Here is a 24,168-nt window from a genome sequence, read left to right as displayed (position 1 = left end):
CAGGTCTGGGGGAAGACTAATGGTGGAGATCAGGCAGCTGGAATCCCCGGTGGGCAAATTGTATTTCGGTGATGAGGAGGTCCCGGAGGACGAGGTGGTAAGAGAAAAGAAAAAGAAGATCATAAAAGAAGAAGTATTACGTTTTGTGCCTTCTGAACCCATTGCTGAGCCCAGCCCGGTTCCTGTAGTGGAATTGGGCCAAACAGCACGGGAGAATGAATCTGAGATGGTGGCAGAAGGTGTTCCCCTTTCCTGCAGTGGAAAGGAGAACACAGGAGCAGACGGGGTTAAAACCCCTGACAGTGCTGCGGACAAGGTGAAGGATGGAATGGCTGCGGACCAGGCTCAGAAAAAGACAGTTGAAAGGGCCAGAGCAAAATCTGGAAGGTTTATAAAGAAACCAGTAAAGAAACCATTAAAGTCTGTGGAGGTTGCAGAATCTTTCAGGCACTGTGCGGGCTGCAGAGAGGGTGAGGGGTGTGGGGGATAAGAAGTCCTCAGCAGTTCCTGAAATGGGGGGCCTTCAAACTCTGCCCCCAATGACGCCAGTACTTCTCTAGGGAACCCGACCAGTCTGAGGGGAGTGAAGAGCGATGAGATTGTAAGCAAGGTAAAAGATGTTGCGAGTGGTAACTTAGGAGGAGACGCAAATGAGAGTATGAATGAGAGTATGAATGAGAGTATGAACGAGAGTATGAATGAGGACATTGTTACAAATAAGGATGTAAATAGTGAAATGAATGGTGAGCAAATGAAGATATAACTGGTGAGAGTATGAATGAGCAATTGGTAGCTGCTTATGCAGCAGATACGGAAGTCGAAGAGGAAGAGTCTGACGGGTGGAGGCAGGTTGCAAGGGAAGCAGGGGATTGTATAAGTCCAAATAGGAGATCATATGCTAGTGTGGCTGCAAGTGACTCTTTGCCCAGGGAATCAGGTAATGGTAACTTGCAACGGCGCCTCTTGGAGGCTTTGAGGAAGGGGAAAGAGACTTCCATACAGGTGGAAGGTGAACTGGTTGACCTTTCTTTTTGGACAGAGAGACATGGTCTGAGAACCTTCCGAGTGGAAAGAGCGGGAGAGACCGTTTGGTCTCTCCCTACATCCGGGGGGAGCCGTAGGAATGTGGCCTGTCTCTCTTGGAGGAGTGAAGAAGCAACGCCTTCTAGGAAAGACGTTGTGGAGCTTCTCCTGGGGATGGGCTTTGTGGCAAATGACATCTTTGCCCTAATCCATCCCTACGGCACCAAGAGTTTCGATGTTAGTTTTGTTAGACCAGAGCTCTTCTGGTCTAAATATGAACTGGCAAAGAACACCCCGTCCTGGCGGGGATTTTCTGTCCAGGCTATAACCCACCAGACGATGGTCAAGAAAGTGACGGTCTTAACTTGTAACAAATCACTTTCTAGCGTGGACATTATGACATGGCTCAGTCGTTATGGCAAGGTTGGAAAATTCCCCGCCAAAGTTTTGGATGATCACGGCATCTGGTCAGATGCCTGGACCTTCAGCGTAAAGCTGAGGGCACAGGGCAACTCAGTTGCTCATATCCCCTCCTCTGCTTTCTTGGGTAGAGATAGAATTATGGTTTTCTATCAGGGACAGCCGAAGGTCTGCTATAGGTGTGGTAGTCCCACCCACTTTAGCGCACAATGCGACATTCGCAAGTGTGCAAAGTGTGGGAACATTGGCCATCTTGCCGCATCCTGTAGGCGGATTCGGTGTAACCTGTGCGGGGACCTGGGTCATCCCTTCAGTCGTTGTCCGCTTGCCTTTTCCAACAAGGCTCAGGGCCGGGCCCGGACTCAAGCGGATGCTAGCCATGAAGCTGGGTCTGTTGTTGAAGAAGGGCCTGCTGCCGGGACTGGGCCAGTTGGTGAAGGGACGAGTGCCGGTGATACCAGTACTGGAAGAAGCAGACAGGGTACAGTTAAGAACTTAAGGCCTTCCAAGATTAAACGGCAAGAAAAACGCAGTAGACATAGGGAGCAGGCGGCAGCTGGTCCCTTAGTTGATCCTCTGGCAGGCCTTGTAGCTGGGGATCCAGGTTGTAGCGACCCAGGGAACAGCGATGAGGAGGGAGGACCTGGGGTTCAGCCTGAGGAAGCCAACCCCTCTGCTACATCCGCATCCTCGTACGGCCAGAGCATAGACGAGGATTACAGGATGTGGTTGAGGGATAGGAGGAACAAACAGAGCAGGAGGAAAAAGAAAAGAGAGGGTCGCAAGCCCTCTCTGGAGTGGGATTCATCTGTCCCACTCACCCTTGACCAGATGCCAGAGGAAGAATTAGTCGGGGCCCCGCCTGTGGATCTCTCCAACCGGTATCAGGTCCTTGACGAGGATCCTCCAACTCCAGTTGGGGAGGAGGAGGATGTGGTACCGGAGGGCGCAAAGACCTCCTCGCAGGTTGCTGGGCCCTGCCCTCCTTCTTCTGGAGGGGAAGGCTAAGCCTGATTCCGTGGGCAAACAGAACGGTATGGATGTATCAGTAAGTCTAAAAAAGGCAAAAGGAAAATGAAAGATCAGGAGATAATGATGAGGAGGGTGGTGGTGGTGGAGGGGGGGAAAAAGAAAGCTATCCAACTCGATCATGTATGATGGCGGAACTCACCCTGTTGACGCTAGCAAGTATTAATGTTGCTAGCATTAAGTCAGACATGGCCCGTTTTATGGCCTTTGATTTTTTCAGCCGTATTGATGCTGATATTTTAATTTTGCAAGAGACCTGGTTTACAAGTGTTGAGTTGCTGGTGAAAGCCGAGCAGGAATGGCGGCTCGGTCCGTCATTCTGGTCTCTTGCGGCCGAGCCACGTAGCGGGGTGGCGGTCCTTTTTAAAACCGCTGAAAGAGTAGAATGCAGGAGGATTATCGAGTTGGAAATGGGAAGGTGCCTGATTCTAGATGTCCTCATGGGAAGACAAGAATTAAGATTAATCAACATCTATGGACCACAAAGTAGGTGGGACCGTAAATGTCTTCTTATGAGGATTAAGTCTTTTCTTTTTACCAGCCGACAAGTGATCTTTGGAGGAGACTTTAACAATGTGACTAGAGTCTGTGATAGGGGAGGCTCCAGAGGTGGGCTGGATACTGATGGCGTCGTCTTGAGTAGAATAGTTGAGGAAGCTCGTCTGGTGGATGCTCATTTACGGCACAAACCGGATCACGTGGATTTCACCTTTCATCAGGGAAATCGTAGGTCTAGAATAGATAGGTTTTATTTTAGGGAGGAGGCTGTTTTTTCGGCTTTACAAGCTGAGGAAGTGGAATTCTCTGATCACTGTTTAATTCGTTTCTCTCTGAATGTTACAGAGACTACCCGCATGGGAAAGGGAATATGGAAGTTGAATTCGTCTCTCCTGGAAGAAGCGATGGTAAGACAATCCTTTGAGGATTTCCCTCAGAGCCAGGAACCTTTGGTGGACATGTGCAACAGTAAGTCGGAATGGTGGGAGATGTTTAAAAAAAGGACGGCAAGGTTTTTCCGAAAGCTTTCTAACCTCAGGAGCTGGGACAGATACCGTCTGTACCAGGAACTGAGGAAGAAACTTGAAAGACTTGTGTCGACGGGAGATAGCCGTGAGGATATCTCTTGTATAAAATCCTTGCTCAAGAGGTGTCAGTATGATAGGTACGCCTCTTTGGTTGCCGAGAGGAATTTCGGGAAATACCGCTCGCCCGACCCTTACGGGAACTGTAAGATGGCAGTAAGAAGTAAACTAGTGATGGGCCTGATTGACAGTACAGGCTCCCTGAATAGGTCCAAATCAGGGATCCTGGAGGTCGTCAGGTCCTTCTACTCTTACCTCTTGGGTAGGAAAGAACTAAATCGGGACAGTCTTTCAGCTTTCTTGGCTGGGACAATTCCCGGGGTGGGAATGGACCCCTCTCTTGATATTTTGACAGAACCTATCAGGGAAGAGGAAGCGAGACTGGCCATTGATGGGCTTAGGCCCAAAAAATCGCCAGGTCCGGATGGCTTAACATCCGAGTGGTATAATACTTTTAGGGAACAATTAGTTCCTCTCTTGACCAAGGTCTATAATGAGTGTCTTTCCTCGGGCACTCTGCCAAGGTCAATGGGAAAGTCCGCCCTAATTCTTCTGACAAAGGGTAGGGATCCATCCCGCATTGAGAATTGGAGACCCATATCGCTTCTCAATGTGGACAGAAAGATTTTGGCAAAGATACTCTTCTGCAGACCCGGCGCCCCGGCAGCGTGTGTGACAGTTTATTTTCAAGTTGGTTTAATACAGGCATGTCCAAACTGCGGCCCTCCAGCTGTTGCAAAACTACAACTCCCAGCATGCCTAGGTAGCTTACAGCTATTAGGGCATGCTGGGAGTTGTAGTTTTGCAACAGCTGGAGGGCTGCAGTTTGGACATGCCTGGTTTAATATGATCGATTCTTGTCTTAATGTTCAGGGCCCCTTCACAGCAGCAGCGGACTAGGCCCCCTCGCTAATGTGATCTAATCTTACTGTCTCCTGAAGTGTCTGGGATTCGAACCCACAACCTCCATGTATCAGAGGCAAAGCATTTACCCACACAGCCATAAAGGCTGCATTGCCACTGATTGAAAAAATATGACACTTCTACTGTTATAGCTGGCTAAGTGTACATCTATACACATGACAGCTGCCCCAACACACCCAGCACTGCTATATCTCTATATGACAGCTGTCCCAGCACACTCAGCTCTGCTATATCTCTATATATGATAGCTGCCCCAGCACACCCAGCTCTGCTACATCTAATACACATGACAGCTGCACCAGCACACTCAGCTCTACTATATCTCTATATATGACAGCTGCCACAGAAAACCCAGCACTGCTACATATATACACATGAGGCACCTGATACTGGCACATTGGGGGGGGGGAGAGAGGGGTTGGCACCTGATACTGGCACATGGGGGGGGGAGAGGCACTTGATACTGGCACTTTTTTGGGGGGGGGAGGGGGGGGAGATGGCACTATGATACTGGGACATGGGGGGGAGGAGAGAGGCACTTGATACTGGCATGTGGGGGGGGGGTTGGCACTTGATACTGGCACATGGGTGGGTTTGGCACTATGATACTGGCACATGGGGGGAGAGAGGCACTTGATACTGGCACTTTTTTTTTTTTGGGGGGGGGAGATGGCACTATGATACTGAGACATGGGGGGGGAAGAGAGGCACTTGATACTGGCACATGGGGGGGGTTTGGCACTATGATACTGGCACATGGGAGTGGGAAGGAGAGAGGTACTTGATACTGGCACATTGGAGGGGGAGATGGCACTATGATACTGGGACATGTGGGGGGGGGGAGGAGAGAGGCACTTGATACATCTATGGGGACACTTACTGGTACATTATTGGGGGGCATTATGGGGGACACTAGGCCGGCAGCCTACCAGAGGCTGGATACTGAGGGGCATCTACTGGGGCACTATATATGGGGCATTTTATACTGGTACATTATGGGGGGCACTAGCAGGAAGGGGGGAGAGGAGAACTATGGGGGAATTTACTGGGGCACTATATAGGGGTATTTTATACTGGGACATTATGGGGGCACTATGGGGACATTAGCTCAACTGGGGGCATTACAAGGGGGTATGTTTTGCACATTATAAGCAGAATTATTACTACTGTGGGGGGCATTATGGTGGGCTTTATTACTCCCCATGGTATGACCCCCTAGTAGCAGCACCAGCCTCTCTCTGCTCTGCTCTCCCTCTGCCCCTTCTCCAAATCCTTATTATGAAATCTTTCTCATTAGGATAAAGCACAACATCAGCTCCGCCGAGCCCCCGGCCAAAGTGTGGAAGTGTCGTCCGAGACCCCAAGGGCCAAGTAACTGTAAGTTTTCATATGAAATATGTTTATGTTATACACATATAGCATACACTGTGCCCCACAATATACAGTATACCGCTACACTGTGCCAAAGGAGTGGGGTTTACACAGGAGGAGGGAGGTGCGAAGCGCGCTGCGGGGGGCCCTTACAAATATTTGCTGTGGGGCCCAGTCACTTCTAGTTACGCCCCTGGTCACAGCATTGTTCAGTTCCCGGGCGGAGCACTTTTAGCGCCGTTCTCAGTTTCCAGGAGGCCGTGGAACGGGGCAGGGCGGGTCTTTGGAAGGGGCTTATGTTATCCCTGGATCGGGCTAAGGCTTTTGACCAAGTGAATCACGAATACCTGTGGTCTGTCCTCTTGTGGTATGGTCTACCCGGGAGGTTTGTAGATTGGCTGGGGGAAGGGGATCCTGTCTTCGATCTCCAGGGCACTCTTCCAGAACCCCAGAAATCAGTAAAGATCTTAGGCATCAACTTTGGCCAAGATGAGGATTATCATCAACAAAATTGGGAGGGTAGACTGAAAGATGTCGCCCAAAAGGTGGACCGCTTGAAGGGGTGGTCTTTATCCCTCAGGGAAAGGGTTCACTTGTGCAAAGCTTACCTGATTCCTGTGCTTTTATATCTGAGCAGTGTCTGTGTCTTGCCGGGCTCTCTCTGGGCAACGGCGCTGCTTTCATGGAAAGCTATATGTAAGGGATAAAGTGAAGTGCAGGAACTCCGAGGAAAGGGGTTGTCCCCGGGAGAAGTGTGGGGACGTGCTAGAAGGCATGGACCACTTCCTGCTTCACTGTCCCTTTAATATAGAGGTGTACAAAAGGGTAGGGACTTCCATTGGTTGGCCCTAGGCTGGCCACCTTGTCTTATGCGGAATGGGCCTATGGCGCATTCAAAGACCTTGGTAGGAGGGACTGTCACACTTTATTTTTAGTTAGTGCAGTGGTTAGGCATCACATCTGGTGTGCACGGTGTCTAGTGTCGACGAGTCGTAAAATCCTCCCAATGGAAACGGTACATAGAAACATTATAGGTGACCTGGTGAAGGTGCGCTCTCTGGAGTATGAAAAGTGGAGGGACCCCAAGACCTCTCGCCTGTGGAGGGGCTTTTGTTTTGGGGTTCCCTGACTGAGTAATACTCCTTGTCCTGGTGGTGGGCTGATCTAGAAGACACAGTTAGAGTTTTTGTTTTGTTTTGTATAAGAATAGGATGAAAAGGCTTACGGGCTACTGAACCATAGCCGACAAGTTGTGGGAGGTGTTCGGTATTGTAGATTTTGGAAAGTAGTTAATTTGTACTGTATCATATCATATTATATTAAGTTATGTTGTATTATATTAGTAGAGGTGTAGTGGGGCTTAGTTAGGTGGGGAGGGGGTGTGTGGGGGGGAGGAGGGGGGATATATGTATATATGTGTGAAAATATAAGAAAATATAAGAAATACAGCGGCTCACCCCCTTCCTATATGAATAAGGTGCTCACCCCCTGGTCCCACCCTCTGGACCAAGTGAAAAAATGCGTCCAAATACCAGGTATGGGGGGGGGCACACTTCAAGAGGAAACACTAGCAGGATAGTGATGATACACTTTATTATATAAAAATATTTAAGAACATACCCCTAAAACATACATAAAATATGGTACATCAATATGAACCAGTTTAGTGCACACTCAGTCTCAATGCATATGCAATACAACCGCCTGGTGGCTGTTGGTTTCAAACCTCTATTGTTATTCACAATCAGCGATACTGTCCACAATAATATCCAGCAGATGTCCAGCAACTGTAATCAGTTGAAATCAATTGTGTCCTGCAAATGTCCAACAAAATTGCTATGCTGAAATCAATTGTATAGAGCAGATATCTAAGTATGCGTCCACTAGCCCACCAAGCTGTAGATGGGCCAGTTCAGTCCAGTGCGCTTCTGGTATAATACCCGGGATAGTGAGCTCAATACCGCTTTTTATGTAGTAATATTTATGCTCCAAAACGAGCCCGGTCTTACCCGTCTCCGCTGCTGTAGCGTTGGTCCAGGAGGCCGCACACCCGCAGCGTCCCACGTGGTGTGCTTCTGCCTGTACCATGTGACCTGGTAACCAAGGGGACCGGATGCACGCTCGTGTGACGTCAGTCTTGTGCGCCCACTTTCAATCGGCGCTGCTTTATCTGCTTCTCTTTCTTTCCTTGCCGGCTTTGTTCCTTTTCTTTGGTATTAGGTGGATCAACGCTCACTCTAACAACTGCCAGACGCGTTTCGGGGTCTCAAGCCCCTTCTTCAGTGGCCTACTGAGTGAAGGGATCCTCACTCTTTATATATGGTCAACTCCACCCACCATCCTCCATATTGCTTTAGCCCTTTCTACTATATGGAGTGGATTCACCCTTAATGGAGCGGGTTCTTATTCCTAATGGGATCCTCATAAGTACCTTTAACCATACATTTTAACAATTCATATTTAAAATACATTAAGACAATAAATATTCCCTACATATTTAAGCATTCTCTTAAAAATAAGTAATGGAGAAGGCTGCAAGGTCACATACAAGAAAACGCACAAAAAACGCATTGAAGCCGCGATTGTATTCCCCGCGTTTTTTATTGCGTTTTTTTCCTCCTTTTGCATTTTACTTCCATATAGGGGAAAATGACCAGCTAAAATTCCTCTTTTTTTGTTCTTCACCGAATATAAATGGGACGGCTTCTCTTAACCACAAAAGTTAATGAATTTCCCATTTATATTCGGTGAAGAACAAAAAAAGAGGAATTTTAGCTGGTCATTTTCCCCTATATGGAAGTAAAATGCAAAAGGAGGAAAAAAACGCAATAAAAAACGCGGGGAATACAATCGCGGCTTCAATGCGTTTTTTGTGCGTTTTCTTGTATGTGACCTTGCAGCCTTCTCCATTACTTATTTTTAAGAGAATGCTTAAATATGTAGGGAATATTTATTGTCTTAAGGTATTTTTTATATAATAAAGTGTATCATCACTATCCTGCTAGTGTTTCCTCTTGAAGTGTGCCCCCCCATACCTGGTATTTGGATGTATATATATGTATATAAGGGGGGGGGGGAGATATGTATATATGTGAATATCAGGGGGGAATATAAAAAAATAAATAATACAATTTGTTTCATAAAAGGAAAATAAATAAATAAAAATAATAATAAAAATTAAAATAATTGTGTGTGATACAAACTGGTCGACCCCAGCCCAACTGGGGATGAACTTACGGACTGACAGAGCTCAGGGTTTTATTTTCCCTTTGAACTTTGAGGGTGATCAGTTTGTCTGTTTGCAGTGGGGGTTGGTGAAGGGTATAATAGTATTTAAGTTAAGGTTTCTGCTTGTGTTTTGTATATTTGTATATTAGTTTTTTATATACGGCTGGTATATAATTATTACATTTGTATATATGTTTGTATATATGGATTTTAGATGAGCATGTAAGCATTTTAATATGTAAATAGGTAAAATAGGGGGTTTTGGGGGGGGGGGGGGGAGACTGGTCGGGAGAAAGGAATAGTATTTTTGCTAGACTCTGTGTTATGTCCCTTGTTTGGTTTATTGCTATGTTTGGATAAGTTTTCCATTATGTTATATTTTAATAAAAAAAGTCCAGCCTATATCCATATAGTATACCATTACTACAGGTGTATAACATCCAGCCTCTAGCGATGCAGTCAGCGATTACCACAGTGTATAACATCCAGCCTCTAGCCATGCAGTCTACCATTACCATAGGTGTATAACATCCAGTCTCTAGCCACTGCTGACTCCATAACTGCAGTATGAAGACCATGGTTCCAGGACTGCTGGGTTCCAGCCTTCCATCACCAAGCACAATACCAAGCATCGGGTCTGGTGAATACTAGTAGAGAATGCTAGCTGCCCGACTACACTATGCCAGCTGTAAAGTCTGGCGGAGGAGGGATAATGCTATGGGAGACACCCTCCAAAATCTGATATAAAGCCTTCCCAGAGGAACAAAGCGGGACAGATTCCATATTAATGCCTATGGGTGTAAAATGGGGGTCAGAGAAGCTCCTGGAGGTGGAATGTGGAGCATTCAGTCCTTTTCTCCATACAGTGTATACTGCTGTTTCCCTTATGTCCTACCAGCAGCACAGATGGGGTTAACCCCCCCCCCCAGCGGAATTTTTAATAAGCCCAAGTAATAAACCAATAAATCACTTAAGACTCCCCTACAAAGGAGGGAATCACCCCCAGCCCACTGTGTTTTTTTCTGTCCTCCCGGGCAGATGGACTAGGCGGTGATCCCCCCTTTTTCTCTTCTAGGGGGATCTTTTTTCGTTTCTGTGGGCTGTTGCCTTAACCACTTCCCATCTGGGCCATTTGCCCCCTTCCTGACCAGGCCTAATTTTGCAAAACTGACATATCTCACTTGATGTGGTAATAACTTTGGAACACCTTTACTTATCCAAGTCATTCAGAGATTGTTTTCTTGTCACACATTGTACTTCATGATACTCATAAATTTGAGTCAATATATTTCACCTTCCCCTTTTGAGAAAAAATCCCAAATTTACCCAAAATGTTGAAAAATTAGCAATTTTCTAAATTTCTATTTCTCTGCTTTTAAAACAGAAAGTGATACCCCATAAAATATTTATTACTTAACATTCCCCATGTCTACTTTATGTTGGCATCATTTTGGAAATGTCATTTTATTTTTTTAGGACGTTAGAAGGCTTAGAAGTTTAGAAGCAATTCTTACAATTTTTAAGAAAATTGCCAAAACCCACTTTTTAAGGACCAGTTCAGGTCTGAAGTCACTTTGTGGGGCCTACATAGTGGATACCCCCATAAATAACCCCATTGTAGAAACTACACCCCTCAAGTTACTTAAAACCGATTTTACAAACTTTGTTAATCCTTTCGGCGTTCCACAAGAATTAAAGGAAAATGGAGATCAAATTTTTAAATTTCACTTTTTTGGCAGATTTTCCATTTTAATCCAATTTTTTCTTTAACACATCGATGGTTAACAGCCAAACAAAACTCAATATTTATTACTCAGATTCTGCGGTTTACAGAAACACCCCACATGTGGTCATAAACTGCTGTATGGGCACACGGCAGGGCGCAGAAGAAAAGGAACTCCACATGGTTTTTAGATGCCATGTCCCATTTGAAGCCCCCCTGATGCACCCTTACAGTAGAAACTCCCAAGAAGTGACCCCATTTTGGAAACTAGGGGATAAGGTGCCAGTTTTATTGGTACTATTTTTGGGTACATATGATTTTTTGATTATTCATTATAACACTTTATGGGGCAAGGTGACCAAAAAATTGGTTGTTCTAGCACAGTTTTTATTTATTTATTTTTACAGCGTTCACCTTAGGGGTTCAGTCAAATGACATTTCTATAGAGCAGATTGTTACGGACGTGGCGATACCTAATATGTATACTTTTTCCTATTTATTAAAGTTTTACACAATAATAGCATTTTTGAAACAAAAAAGTTATGTTTTAATGTGTCCATGTTCTGAGAGCTATAGTTTTTTTATTTTTTGAGAGATTTTCTGATCTCATTTTTTGCGGGATGAGGTGACTGTTTTATTGGTACCATTTTGTGGGACATATGCCTTTTTGATCACTTGGTGGTGCACTTTTTGTAATGTAAGGTGAAAAAAAATTGCTTGTTTTGACACAAATTATTATTATTTTTTTATGGTGTTCACCCGAGGGGTTAGGTCATGTGATATTTTTATAGAGCTGGTTTTTACGGACGCGACAATACCTAATATGTATACTTAACTGCGGGATGAGGTGACGGTTTTATTGGTACTATTTTGTGGGACATACGCCTTTTTGATCACGAATACCTGTGGTCTGTCCTCTTGTGGTATGGTCTACCCGGGAGGTTTGTAGATTGGCTAAAAACCTTGTACAAAGGGGTCGAGAGTTTCCCGTTGGTAATGGTTGGCTCGGTCGTCCTTTTGAGGTGGCTTCCGGTGTCCACCAGGGATGTCCTTTAAGCCCTCTGCTGTACGTGTTTGCAATCGATCCTTTCATCAGAAGGGTAGATCGTGGACCGTTGGCGGGGGTGGGGATGGAACTGGCGGTGGGGACCATCTCTGAAGGTGGTAGCGTACGCTGATGATGTCTCTATTTTTACCTCTTCGGAAGAGGAGGTGGGATGGGTGATTTCGGAGGTGAATCTCTATTCGGAAGTTTCTGGGTCCCAGATTAACCGGGACAAATGTGAGACTCTCTGTCTGGGGGAAGGGGATCCTGTCTTCGATCTCCAGGGCACTCTTCCAGAACCCCAGAAATCATTAAAGATCTTAGGCATCAACTTTGGCCAAGATGAGGATTATCATCAACAAAATTGGGAGGGTAGACTGAAAGATGGAAGGGGTGGTCTTTATCCCTCAGGGAAAGGGTTCACTTGTACAAAGCTTACCTGATTCCTGTGCTTTTATATCTGAGCAGTGTCTTGCCAGGCTCTCTCTGGGCATCGGTCTACAGCAGGCATCCTCAAACTGCGGCCCTCCAGCTGTTGCAAAACTACAACTCCCAGCATGCCCGAACAGCCTACCGGTATCAGCCTACAGCAGGGTATTGTGGGAGTTGTAGTTTTACAACAGCTGGAGGGCCGCAGTTTGAAGATGCCTGGTCTCTTTTTCCAGATGTTATGGGGAAATAGAATGAACCTAATCAGGAGAGAGGTGACTTACCGCACAAGGAGACTAGGCGGGTTGGATATGGTCAACCCAGTGGTATTTTTAACAAATACCTTCTTGAAAATAAACATTGCAAACCTCTGGAAAGAGAGGGCTCCTTTGTGGGTAATTTCCTGGAGGGAATGGTTCCGGCCCTTCTTCCAGGAATGGGAGACAGGAGGGCGTGTGAAAGACCTGCGTGCGTCACATGGACATCCCCCGGCTTACGTATCTCCGGTTCTGAAGACCATAAGGCAGTGGGGCCAGAGAAGGACTGAGATAGAGACCATGTCGAGGGGTTCCCTTGACAGGGGGGTCCTGTCTTCTTTCTTCCAGGCGCCGCTGGCCTTGAAGGATTGCCCAAGTCAGGATCTGGAGGGTGGGCTTCCTTTGCTTAATTCAGAAAGGATCCCTAAGAAGGTTTGGGATGTGACTTGGAGCTGCTTTCATGGAAAGCTATATGTAAGGGATAATGTGAAGTGCAGGAACTCTGAGGAAAGGGGTTGTCCCCGGGAGGAGTGTTGGGGCGTGCTAGAAAGCATGGACCACTTCCTGCTTCACTGTCTCTTTAATATAGAGGTGTACGAAAGGGTGGGGGCTTCCATCGGTTGGCCTAGGCTGGCCGCCTTGTCTTATGCGGAATGGGCCTATGGCGCATTCAAAGACCTTGGTGGGAAGGACCGTCGCACTTTATTTTTAGTTAGTGCAGTGGTTAGGCATCACATCTGGTGTGCACGGTGTCTAGTGTCGACGAGTCGTAAAATCCTCCTAGTGGAAACGGTACTGTCACCACCAGACATCTGAGAAGCTCTGATAGACGTTCTACAGAACCTCCTGCTTGAGGTTCCTTTTGTTTTGCTTTCGTTTTCTCATCTCGTTAGCCTCTCTCAGCTGTCATGTAGTTGCACTGATTGCATCCCTTTAAATCCCTTCCCATACTGCATCACTTTGCGGTTTATACAACTTCCTGGAGTGTGTGCATGCTGGATGCTACTACTGAGTCTTCTACAGATAAGTTTTGTTCATTCATTTGTGTTTTCCTGTTTGCTGGATCCCAGGTGACCCTGACTCCCTCCGTATCAAGTGTAGGGAGCCAGTGGTCGTGTCCCCTCACTATTATAGGGAGTTCAGGTGTTCTACAGTCGAGGAATGAGGATATGTGATCATCTACCATTGAGATTTTTGCATAGGCTGAGCAGTTAGGGAGAGAGCCAGGTCTGTTGCAGGGCTCTCACTTTGCTTCCTTAGTTTTGGATCCAGTCAGTCGGATCTTCATTTTGTGTCTTCTAGTTTTCTGTACACCTTCCGTGACAGGTACATAGGAACATTATGGGTGACCTGATGAAGGTGCACTCTCTGGAGTATGAAAAGTGAGGGGACCCCAAGACCTCTTGCCTGTGGAGGGGCTTTTGTTTTGGGGTTCCCTGACTGAGGAATACTCCTTGTACTGGTGGTGGGCTGATCTAGAAGGTGGGCTGATCTAGAAGGTGGGCTGATCTAGAAGTATACACATACGCCTTTTTGATCACTTGGTGTTGCACTTTTTGTGATGTAAGGTGACAAAAATGGCTTTTTTGACAGTTTTATTATATTTTTGTTATGGTGTTTATTGGACTGTGTCGATTATGTGATATATTTATAGAGCCGACCGTCACGGACGCGGCAATACCAAATATGTCTATTTTATTATATTTTTCTATTTTTAACATTTTTTTTATTCCATTCCTTTTTTTTACATGTGAAACCTTTTTTTTAATTTTATTTTTTAACACTTTATTTTTTTATAAAAGAAATGACTGGGCACACCTGAGATATTTGTAGCTAGTATTTATTAAGAATACTCGAAATGATTAAGAAATGGATCTAAAATGAAGATATATAGTACCGAAGTAAAACTTAAATCACTGTCACGCTATTAAGCAGCATACAAAGTAAAAATTCTGCGTATTGGTGATTGGGATGATGCTGAACTGGTCACCTACGGTTGTATATCAGACCCGACAGCCTCAATCCATTCCCAGCATAGGCAGAAAAATAATTGCATAAAATATAAACTACATTTAATAAAATTACAATGGTAAAATAATATATTGGCAGTAAAAATAATGATCTGGTGAAGGTGGGGTAAAATCAGATACCAATAGAATGTAATATAGATCAGGTATCCATATGGTAGAATGGAAATTCGTTTGTCATAAAGGTTTCCGAATGTACCAAGGTACCCACAAGTTCGTATTTCCGATATAAGGTGGCACAGTGATGTTATATAATATATTAGCAGCAGTAAAGTGTGTTGGTTTATTTAGTCATTGAACCAGCGGCGTCCCGCTTTCGGTCCGAAATCCATCCAACATTAAGGCAGTAGTACATAAAGGAACGTTCTTACCGATGTAGGATGGTTCTCATGGTTGATGAACACGTACCAATGATAGGGGTAATCAGTAATACGGAAAAAGAAACAGATACGATTGAACAAGGATTAGTAAGAAATGAACACTTTAATATACCCACTTACAACAGATTTGAAATGTTAGAAGAAACAAATCATTTTTTAGACCGTACCCCCCCCCCACATCACCGTTCACGTATAAGACAAAGATCACCCCCACCGAGAACACAAACTATACAGAAAAATATGCACATAGATCACCAATACAATCTGAGAAACAAGACCCAGAATGCACCACAGACACACAAGACTCCAAACATGAGGAGACACAACTCACAAGACGAGAATCACAATCACACACACAGGATGAGACATCACGACACAGAAAGGGGAAGACACGAAGAGGAACATGGAGAAAAAAGACACCATCACTACAGATATCACCCATAATCACAAATGATGCTATCATTAACCTTAGTTCAGTAACCCTATCAGACACAGAGAAACAGCTTCTCAATAAGGGCTTAAAATTTGCGCCAACAAAACCACTCAATAAGTTTGAAACTTTTATTGGAGTGGAAAAATTCATAAGAAAATTATGTTTAAAAAAATATTTCCTAAAAAAACCAATAAATCGAGAAATTATTTCCTCTACAAATAATGATCCGATTATACATACTTCTTTGAAAAATAAATCAAAAAAATATCCGCGAAATGAACTCAGTCAAGAACTGATCACATTTAAAGAATGTGTGATGAAGGACGTAAAAAAGATAAAAAGTAATTCGAAGTATAAACGCAATAATCTTACACAAAAAGAAATTACAGCACTTAAACACTTACAAAAGGAGAACAATATTATAATCCGTCCAGCGGACAAAGGAGGCTCCATAGTGATTCAAGACACCGATAAATACAATGTGGAATGCCTACGTCAACTGGCGGATATTACTACATACCAAATTTTAAAAAACGACCCCACTGATCAATTTTATATAGATTTAGGGAACCTTTGTAAAAGAGGAATGGATAGCGGAATTTTAAATAATGAGGAACATGACTTCATTTTAAATAAATACCCACGAATACCGGCGTTTTATTGCATTCCAAAAATTCATAAGGACAAAACAAATCCACCTGGACGCCCCATTATTTCAGGGATCGAATCATTGACAGCAAATCTCTCAATGTATAGTGACATTTTACTTCAAACTAAGGTGAAAAATACACCCTCATATGTCAAAGACACAACGCAGATTATAAATAAAATAGAAAATATGCAATTTGAAAAACACTGGATAATGGGGTCTTTAGATGTCCAATCCTTATATACGGTCATAGACCATGAACAAGGCAAAAGAGCAACAAGAGAACAACTTATAATGGAGGGTAGACTAACAGAGAAACAGATAAATTTTTTAATTGAGGGAATTGATTTTATCTTAAATCACAATTATTTTTATTTTAATGGATCCTTTTATCTACAGATTCGGGGCACTGCCATGGGCACCAGGTTCGCCCCCAGTTATGCTAATTTATTCATGGCCAATTGGGAAGAAAAATTTGTGACCCCAAAACTGGGGACGGACCTGGTGCTCTGGCAGAGATACATCGATGATGTGTTTTTTATATGGCAATCAAGCCCTGAATCACTTAAACAGTTTTTAGATGATATTAACCACAATGATTTTAACCTTAAATTTTCGGGAACTAATAGCAAAGAAACACTAGAATTTTTAGACTTGAAAATATATGTGGATGAAAATGTACTCAAAACGTGTACGTTCACTAAGCCCTCAACGCGGAATAGTTATATTTTATTTAACAGCTGCCACCTGCCAAGTTGGCTTATTAATATTCCGCAAGGCCAGTTCCAGAGGTTAAGAAGAAATTGTACAATGATGGAACAATTTGAAGTAGAGGTGAAAAAGATGAAGTCAGAATTTAAAAAAAAAAGAATACCCAGAGGATATTTTAAACTTGGCTTTGGACAAAGTTACTAAAATGGATAGAAAGGAGTTTTTTAACGGTAAAACTAACATTCATAAGGAAAAAATAGATAACCAAATTAAAATAATATTACCATACAGTAGTGAACATGTTAAGATAAAAAGCATCATACACAAACATTGGGACATTATAAAAAAAAAAAAAAACTATAGGCACAATAATCCCACTAAAACCCTTGATTGTTTTTACTAAAGCACCCACATTAGGAAATAAGATAGCGCCCACAATTAAGGAGGATGAAATATGTAAAAATGCTCCATCAATACAAAAATGGATGGACCTTAAAGGTTTTTTTTAGATGTGGGCAATGTGGCAATTGCAAATTAACATCCTTTGCAAAACAAACAAAAGAAATAATCGCTACCACAAATGGACACAAACATACCATAAAAGAATTTTTAACCTGTAGTACAGAAAATGTCATTTACATGATAGAATGTCCTTGCAAACGTCAATATATAGGCAGGACTAAAAGGACTCTCAAGAAACGTCTTTCTGAACATATATCGAATATTAAAAAAGGTGTAGAAACCCATTCACTCTCCAAGCATTTTAAAATTGTTCATAACAGTGACCCATCCAAATTGAAATTTGCGGCCATAGATAAAGTGCCAAAGAGCTGGAGAAAAGGGAACCATATCAGTAAAATGTCAAGACTAGAAACTCAGAGAATTTTTGAAATGGAGACCATGATTCCCGATGGTCTAAATGCCGAATATGAAATATTTGGCTTTTTATAAATATAGGTTGGGGCCTACCTTTAAGGGTGAGCTTTGCCGAGTAGCTTTATGCCCCGGCTAGTTCCCCTCCGACGGTAGTTCCTTAACATGTACCACTGACCGACTGCACATGGCACTAGTCTGATTTTTTCCATAAAATATACTTTTATCAATTTTTATACATACATTTTTTATGAAATGTGTGTCTGTACTATTACTTTTTCGGAATTGTAAGAGATCTTATTAAATATGTTCATAGAAATAATTTATGGGAATTTTTCAGAATTTCTCTCATTTTTTTCATATTTTGAGTCCAAAGTCAATATATTATATTAAAATTATAAACAATATATACATAAGGCTTATGGATACTGATTACCTTAATTTTGGATATGAACAGACATATGGATTATTCGGATATATTTCCGGAATTTTAGAAAAAATCTATATATGAACACATATCAATATCCATATCCACTTATCTTTATTTTTATTTTTATTAGTACATAAATACACAATCTGACAGAGGTATAAATACATATTTTTCCACGATCAGAGTCTACTTATATAGCTATATTTGAATTATTGGTGCCTGTTTTACATCCACTGGATAAGGAAACTATTCCCCCTTTTTTTCCCCCCTTCTTTCTCCCCTCCCCTATTTTAACCCCTTTTTTAAATTTTTTAACCATTCGTTTTTCCATTCCTCTTTTTATAGAAATTTCCTGTATATAGCGGTTGAACATCTAGACAAATGTTGATAATACCTTTGCAATGTCCTTTATATGTGATACTATTTATTTATATATGTAACATTTTATATGCAACTATTTGGGAGGTTTGAGGCGACAACAAAAAACGTAAGTGAATCGCAAATGATATCATTTATGTCTTATTTATTGTAATAAACATACAAGAAACTATGAATTTAGAGGTGGGCATACACATTAACAGTATTTCAAACAAACAGAATAAGAAAAGTGGCAATATGATACTAATAAAGGAAATATTCCCCGACGGGATAATGACTTTTACAGGACTTCCGGGACCAAAGTCCGAACCGGGCTTTGTAAAGCTCTTTGTTAGAGCATAAAAGAATGGTCTTTTGGGGAGGTCAGATAGCCACTGAGGAAGGGGATACTCTAACCCCGAAACGCGTCTGGCCTGACCCCCCAAGTATAATCTTATGCGAGTGCACCGTATCGACTTCACCCAGGAACAATTCTGAGCCGATTTAAAAAGTACAGCCGGTCTGAAACCTCTACCCGGAAGGTTGGGATACTTCATCTGGATCTAAACAAGCGGGACCTCGTGCAGTGATCTGACTGCTAACAGGTGATCCACAGCATCCACCGCGAGATTCGCCTGACTGCATTAAAACCGGGATTAAGTTTCGATAGACGGCAGAGGTTTCTCTCAACCGTGAGAACCATCCTACATCGGTAAGAACGTTCCTTTATGTACTACTGCCTTAATGTTGGATGGATTTCGGACCGAAAGCGGGACGCCGCTGGTTCAATGACTAAATAAACCAACACACTTTACTGCTGCTAATATATTATATAACATCACTGTGCCACCTTATATCGGAAATACGAACTTGTGGGTACCTTGGTACATTCGGACATTCGGAAACCTTTATGACAAACGAATTTCCATTCTACCATATGGATACCTGATCTATATTACATTCTATTGGTATCTGATTTTACCCCACCTTCACCAGATCATTATTTTTACTGCCAATATATTATTTTACCATTGTAATTTTATTAAATGTAGTTTATATTTTATGCAATTATTTTTCTGCCTATGCTGGGAATGGATTGAGGCTGTCGGGTCTGATATACAACCGTAGGTGACCAGTTCAGCATCATCCCAATCACCAATACGCAGAATTTTTACTTTGTATGCTGCTTAATAGCGTGACAGTGATTTAAGTTTTACTTCGGTACTATATATCTTCATTTTAGATCTATTTCTTAATCATTTCGAGTATTCTTAATAAATACTAGCTACAAATATCTCAGGTGTGCCCAGTCATTTCTTTTATATTCCTGTTTCTCCTAGCAGCGGGGTGACGCTGCTAAACTGAGAGCACCCTGTTTGGTGTATCAACCATCCTGTGCATCTAACTAATATATTATTATTGTACTTTATTTTTTTATTTTACACTTTTCGTCCCCCATAGGGTCATACAAGACCTCTGGGAGACATTTAATTCACTTTTTTTTTTTTTTTTTACTGTTGATTTCTCCTGTAACTGGGGCTGACATAGTAGCCCCAGTTACAGCAGAAATACATCCCCCAGAGAGGCTGTTGCCCCGGGCGCCAAATTGCAGGGGGCGCCAGGCAGCTGACATTTCAATGAGGGCCACGGGAGCCTATGGCTCCCGTGCCCCCCGTTATGCCTCATAGGCTTTAGGCCACTAGGCCTTAAGCCTATAAGGCAGTAGTGCGACGCAGGACTCAGTCACGTACCTCACTGTGACCTCCTGCGTCGGATCTCGCGAGATGACGCGATGACGCGGCGCGGGAAGGCACAGTGAGCGAGGCATTAGTGACCGCCTGTACCAGGATGCCACAAGCTGTGAAGGAGAGAGAGGTAAGTATTATTATTTTTATTTTTTTTTATGTACCCTACGTTCTACCCTTATTGCAGAGGCACTGGGGGCACGAGAGGACCACTGACAGTACTCAGTGGACATCATAGTATTAATAAGAGTGGAGAGACGACCATTATATTAATAATAAAGAGGGGGCCATTACATTATTATTAATATAATGGCCCCCTCTTTGTTATTAATATAATGGCCCCCTCTTTATTATTAATATAATGGCCCGCTCTTTATTTTTAATGTAATGACCCCCTCTTTATTATTAATGTAATGGCCCCTTCTTTATTATTAATGTAATAGCCCCCTCTTTATTATTAATGTAATGGCCCCCTCTTTATTATTAATGTAATGGCCCCTTCTTTATTATTAATGTAATAGCCCCCTCTTTATTATTAATGTAATGGCCCCCTCTTTATTATTAATATAATGGCCCCCTCTTTATTATTAATGTAATGACCCCTCTTTATTATTAATGTAATGGCCCCCTCTTTATTATTAATGTAATAGCCCCTGACCCCATCTTTATTAATTAATGTAATGGCCCCTTCTTATTATTAATGTAATAGCCCCCTCTTTATTATTAATGTAATGGCCCCCTCTTTATTATTAATGTAATGGCCCCTTCTTTATTATTAATGTAATAGCCCCCTCTTTATTATTAATGTAATAGCCCCCTCTTTATTATTAATATAATGGCCCCCTCTTTATTATTAATGTAATGACCCCTCTTTATTATTAATGTAATGGCCCCTCTTTATTATTAATGTAATAGCCCCCTCTTTATTATTAATGTAATGGCCCCTCTTTATTATTAATGTAATAGCCCCCTCTTTAATATTAATGTAATAGCCCCCTCTTTATTATTAATGTAATGGCCCCTCTTTATTATTAATATAATGGCCCCCTCTTTATTATTAATGTACTGGCCCCTCTTTGTTATTAAAGAGGGGCCATTATATTAATAATAAAGAGGGGGCCATTATATTAATAATAAAGAGGGGGCCATTATAATATACAGGGGGAATAATATTATGGGGAATGGGGGACTATCTGTCTGGCTCTAGCACAATATTGGGGGGCAGCAGGATGAGTTGTTGAGACACCAGGAAGGAGAGGTTTATAGTAAAGTGAGGAACCTAAATTTTTTTCGGTGAAACTCTGCAGAGACGAGAAGGTATCATGGCGGTCTTATCTCTGGATGAAGACGTTGAGAAAAGTCTACATCACAGGAGACGTCACTGGATGTAACAGGTATGGTGCGGCATTCTCCTGTAATAATATTATCCATGCACATATCTGTTTCTCGGTAGGGTAAGGGGTATATAGAATTTGGCCCACACTGCCTCAGCCCGGCCCCAGACTTCAGGTAACACTGTGTGTGTTCTGAATTCTGGGGCCTTACACCCATCTACAACATTATCTGTACTCAGAGAGTTATCACTGTGTTACATAGGACTGCTAGTGATCTACTACAGTATTTGTTAAAAGGGGCGTGCCCGGGGTAGGGGGGGCACCATTTTTGGCTTGCCCCGGGTGCAGGCAACCCACGCTACGCCACTGACTCTCTGGTCCCGGCGGTCCCTGCCTTCTCTCTGGGTTTCCCTGCTGTCACTGAAAGCAGGCAACCTGATCAGCAGCACGATTAGCGTGCAGCTGCAGTTTCTGAACGGACGTTCTGGAACATCCATTCAGAAATATAGAACCACATCCCGGACGTTTATAGTCTATGGGCGGACGGGAGGTGGTTAAACAACCTGGCCGGCAGCTTACCTGCTGCCAGCTCCACAGTCCATTTTTTCGACGGCCGCTGGGCGCTGCCATCTTCCGGAAGTGATGTCAGAGTGCTCTGACGTCACTTCCGTGGCTTCCTTGCGACGCGTTTTCGCTTTCGCATAAGATTTTTAGATTATAGGTTACTTAGTTTTTCTGCAGTTTTTCCCTCTGGGGCTGGGGTTTTTGTTCTGGGCCTACCCCTCCCCTATTTAAAGAAGCATTGTGCACCAGTTCGGTGTCTTGCTGCACATGCTTCTCAAGCCAGCTCCGAGAGTCCATATAAGTTGGTGTTCTTCCACTTATTGGTGCCTTATTCTTCGGGTCCTCATTTTCAGCTTCCGCCGTTCTGCCATTTTTACCTTTTCTCCTTAACATTTGGCATTTCTTTTGCCCTCACACTTTCACCAAGGTGGTAGTTTCTGTGGTGGCTGCTCTAAGACTTCAAGGACTGACCATCATTCCTAATCTGGATGACTGGCTTTTAAAAGCCTCTTCTCTAGTGGTCCTGACCCACCATCTTCATGTAGCGATCTCGTTTCTGTTCCGCCTGGGTTGGATCATCAACTGGCAGAAGTGGAACGTTAGCCCGTCGATTTCAGTAAGATAACTAGGCTTCATAATCTACTCCGTTGGGATGTCTCTCCAGTTGACTCCAGAAAGAAGTTCCCGAATACAGAACACAGGCAGAGTTCCTATCCGTTCCTCGGCGAGTGTAAGTTCGGACCCTCATGAAGATGTTGGGGCTCATGTCAGCATCTACGGAAGCAGTCCCTTGGGCTCTATGGCACCTCTGGCCGCTGCAGTCGGAGGTTCTCTCCAAATGGAATGGCAGCCCCGCCAGGCTGAACTCTCTGTGCTCCCTGTCTTGGTGAACTCTGCATTCCCTCAGATGGTGGTGCCATCTTTCAGACGGGAAGTCTATGACCCAGCCAACCTGGATCATATTGACAACAGATGCGTCCCAAGTAGGCTGGGGTGCTCACCTAGACGACACTCCAGTCCACGGTACCTGGTCTCTTCAGGAGCAGCTTCTCTCATCCAATCTCCGTGAGATTCGTGCTATCCGGCTAGCCCTCCTTCACTTCACCCCTCAGATTCGGGGAAAAGCTGTGAAAGTCCAGTCAGACAGTATCACTGCGGTGCTTTACATCAACAAGCAGAGAGGCACAGGATCACTTCCCCTCTTGTCAGAGATCGGAGTGATTTTGGATTGGGTGGAGTCGAACCTTTCCCATTTATCTGCCGATCCCTCAATATGATAGCGGATTAGCATCAGGCCTCGGTGATAGCCATCATACCGTTTTGGCTGAAAAGATCCTGGTTTACCCAGCTCACCCAAATGAGTCGAGGGCAATATTGGAGGCTCCCCCCTAAGCAGACCCTGCCAAGAGAGCCTACTCACGGATTATGAGGATATTCTCATCCTGGTGTTCCTGAAAGTAGGTGGCGTTGGCAGATCCGCCCCTCTCCACCATCCTTCAATTCCTGCAAGACGGCCTTGACAAAGGCCTTGCTCTATCTACCTTGAGGGTTCAAGTTTTAGCCATTTCAGCTTGCCTCAGCAAGTCTTTTTCTCAGGACCCACTCATCAAACGATTTCTTAAAGGAGCTGAAAAATTAAAGCCTACAGTACTGAGACCCATTCCTCAAGAGGGTCTCTGAGCTTCAAGTTCTCTCAGCACACGAGCCCTATACCATCTTTTTGCAAGACCGAGTCCTTCTAAGATTTATCCCGTACTTTAGGCCTAAGGTTCCTTTGTTCCAAAATATCAACCAGGTGATATCCCTCCTGGTTCTTTCTACACCTTCTACCTCCTTCGAGGAACCTGTTAGTAATCCTCTGGATGTCTCGAGATGCCTCCGGATCTATGTGGATAGATCAGAGGAGTTCAGGAAAGATGAAAATCTTCTAATCCTGTTTGCCGGTAAGTTTAAAGGCCGTAAGGCATCTAAGCCGTCCATCAGTCGATGGATTAAGGAGGGTATTAGGGAATCCTCTGTTTCCCAGTCTCTAGACCTTCCGGGGTTTGTGAATGCCTATTCTACCAGGGCTGTATCTACTTATTTTGCCGAGAGGATTCTTCTTCCGCTCGACATGATTTGCAAGTCTGCCTCC

General features: G+C 43.6%; 1 protein-coding gene across 1 annotated transcript in view; it reads right to left on the bottom strand.

Annotated features, from left to right (window-relative positions):
• Positions 1-24,168, bottom strand: part of LOC122939905 (ABC-type organic anion transporter ABCA8-like) — a 322,317-nt gene that overhangs the window by 7,072 nt on the left and 291,077 nt on the right.

This window comes from Bufo gargarizans, chromosome 6, assembly GCF_014858855.1.
Source record: "Bufo gargarizans isolate SCDJY-AF-19 chromosome 6, ASM1485885v1, whole genome shotgun sequence".
NCBI classification, from domain to species: domain Eukaryota; kingdom Metazoa; phylum Chordata; class Amphibia; order Anura; family Bufonidae; genus Bufo; species Bufo gargarizans.
The sequence above is the reverse complement of the archived record's forward strand: the minus strand, read 5'-3'. Positions and strand labels throughout refer to the sequence as shown.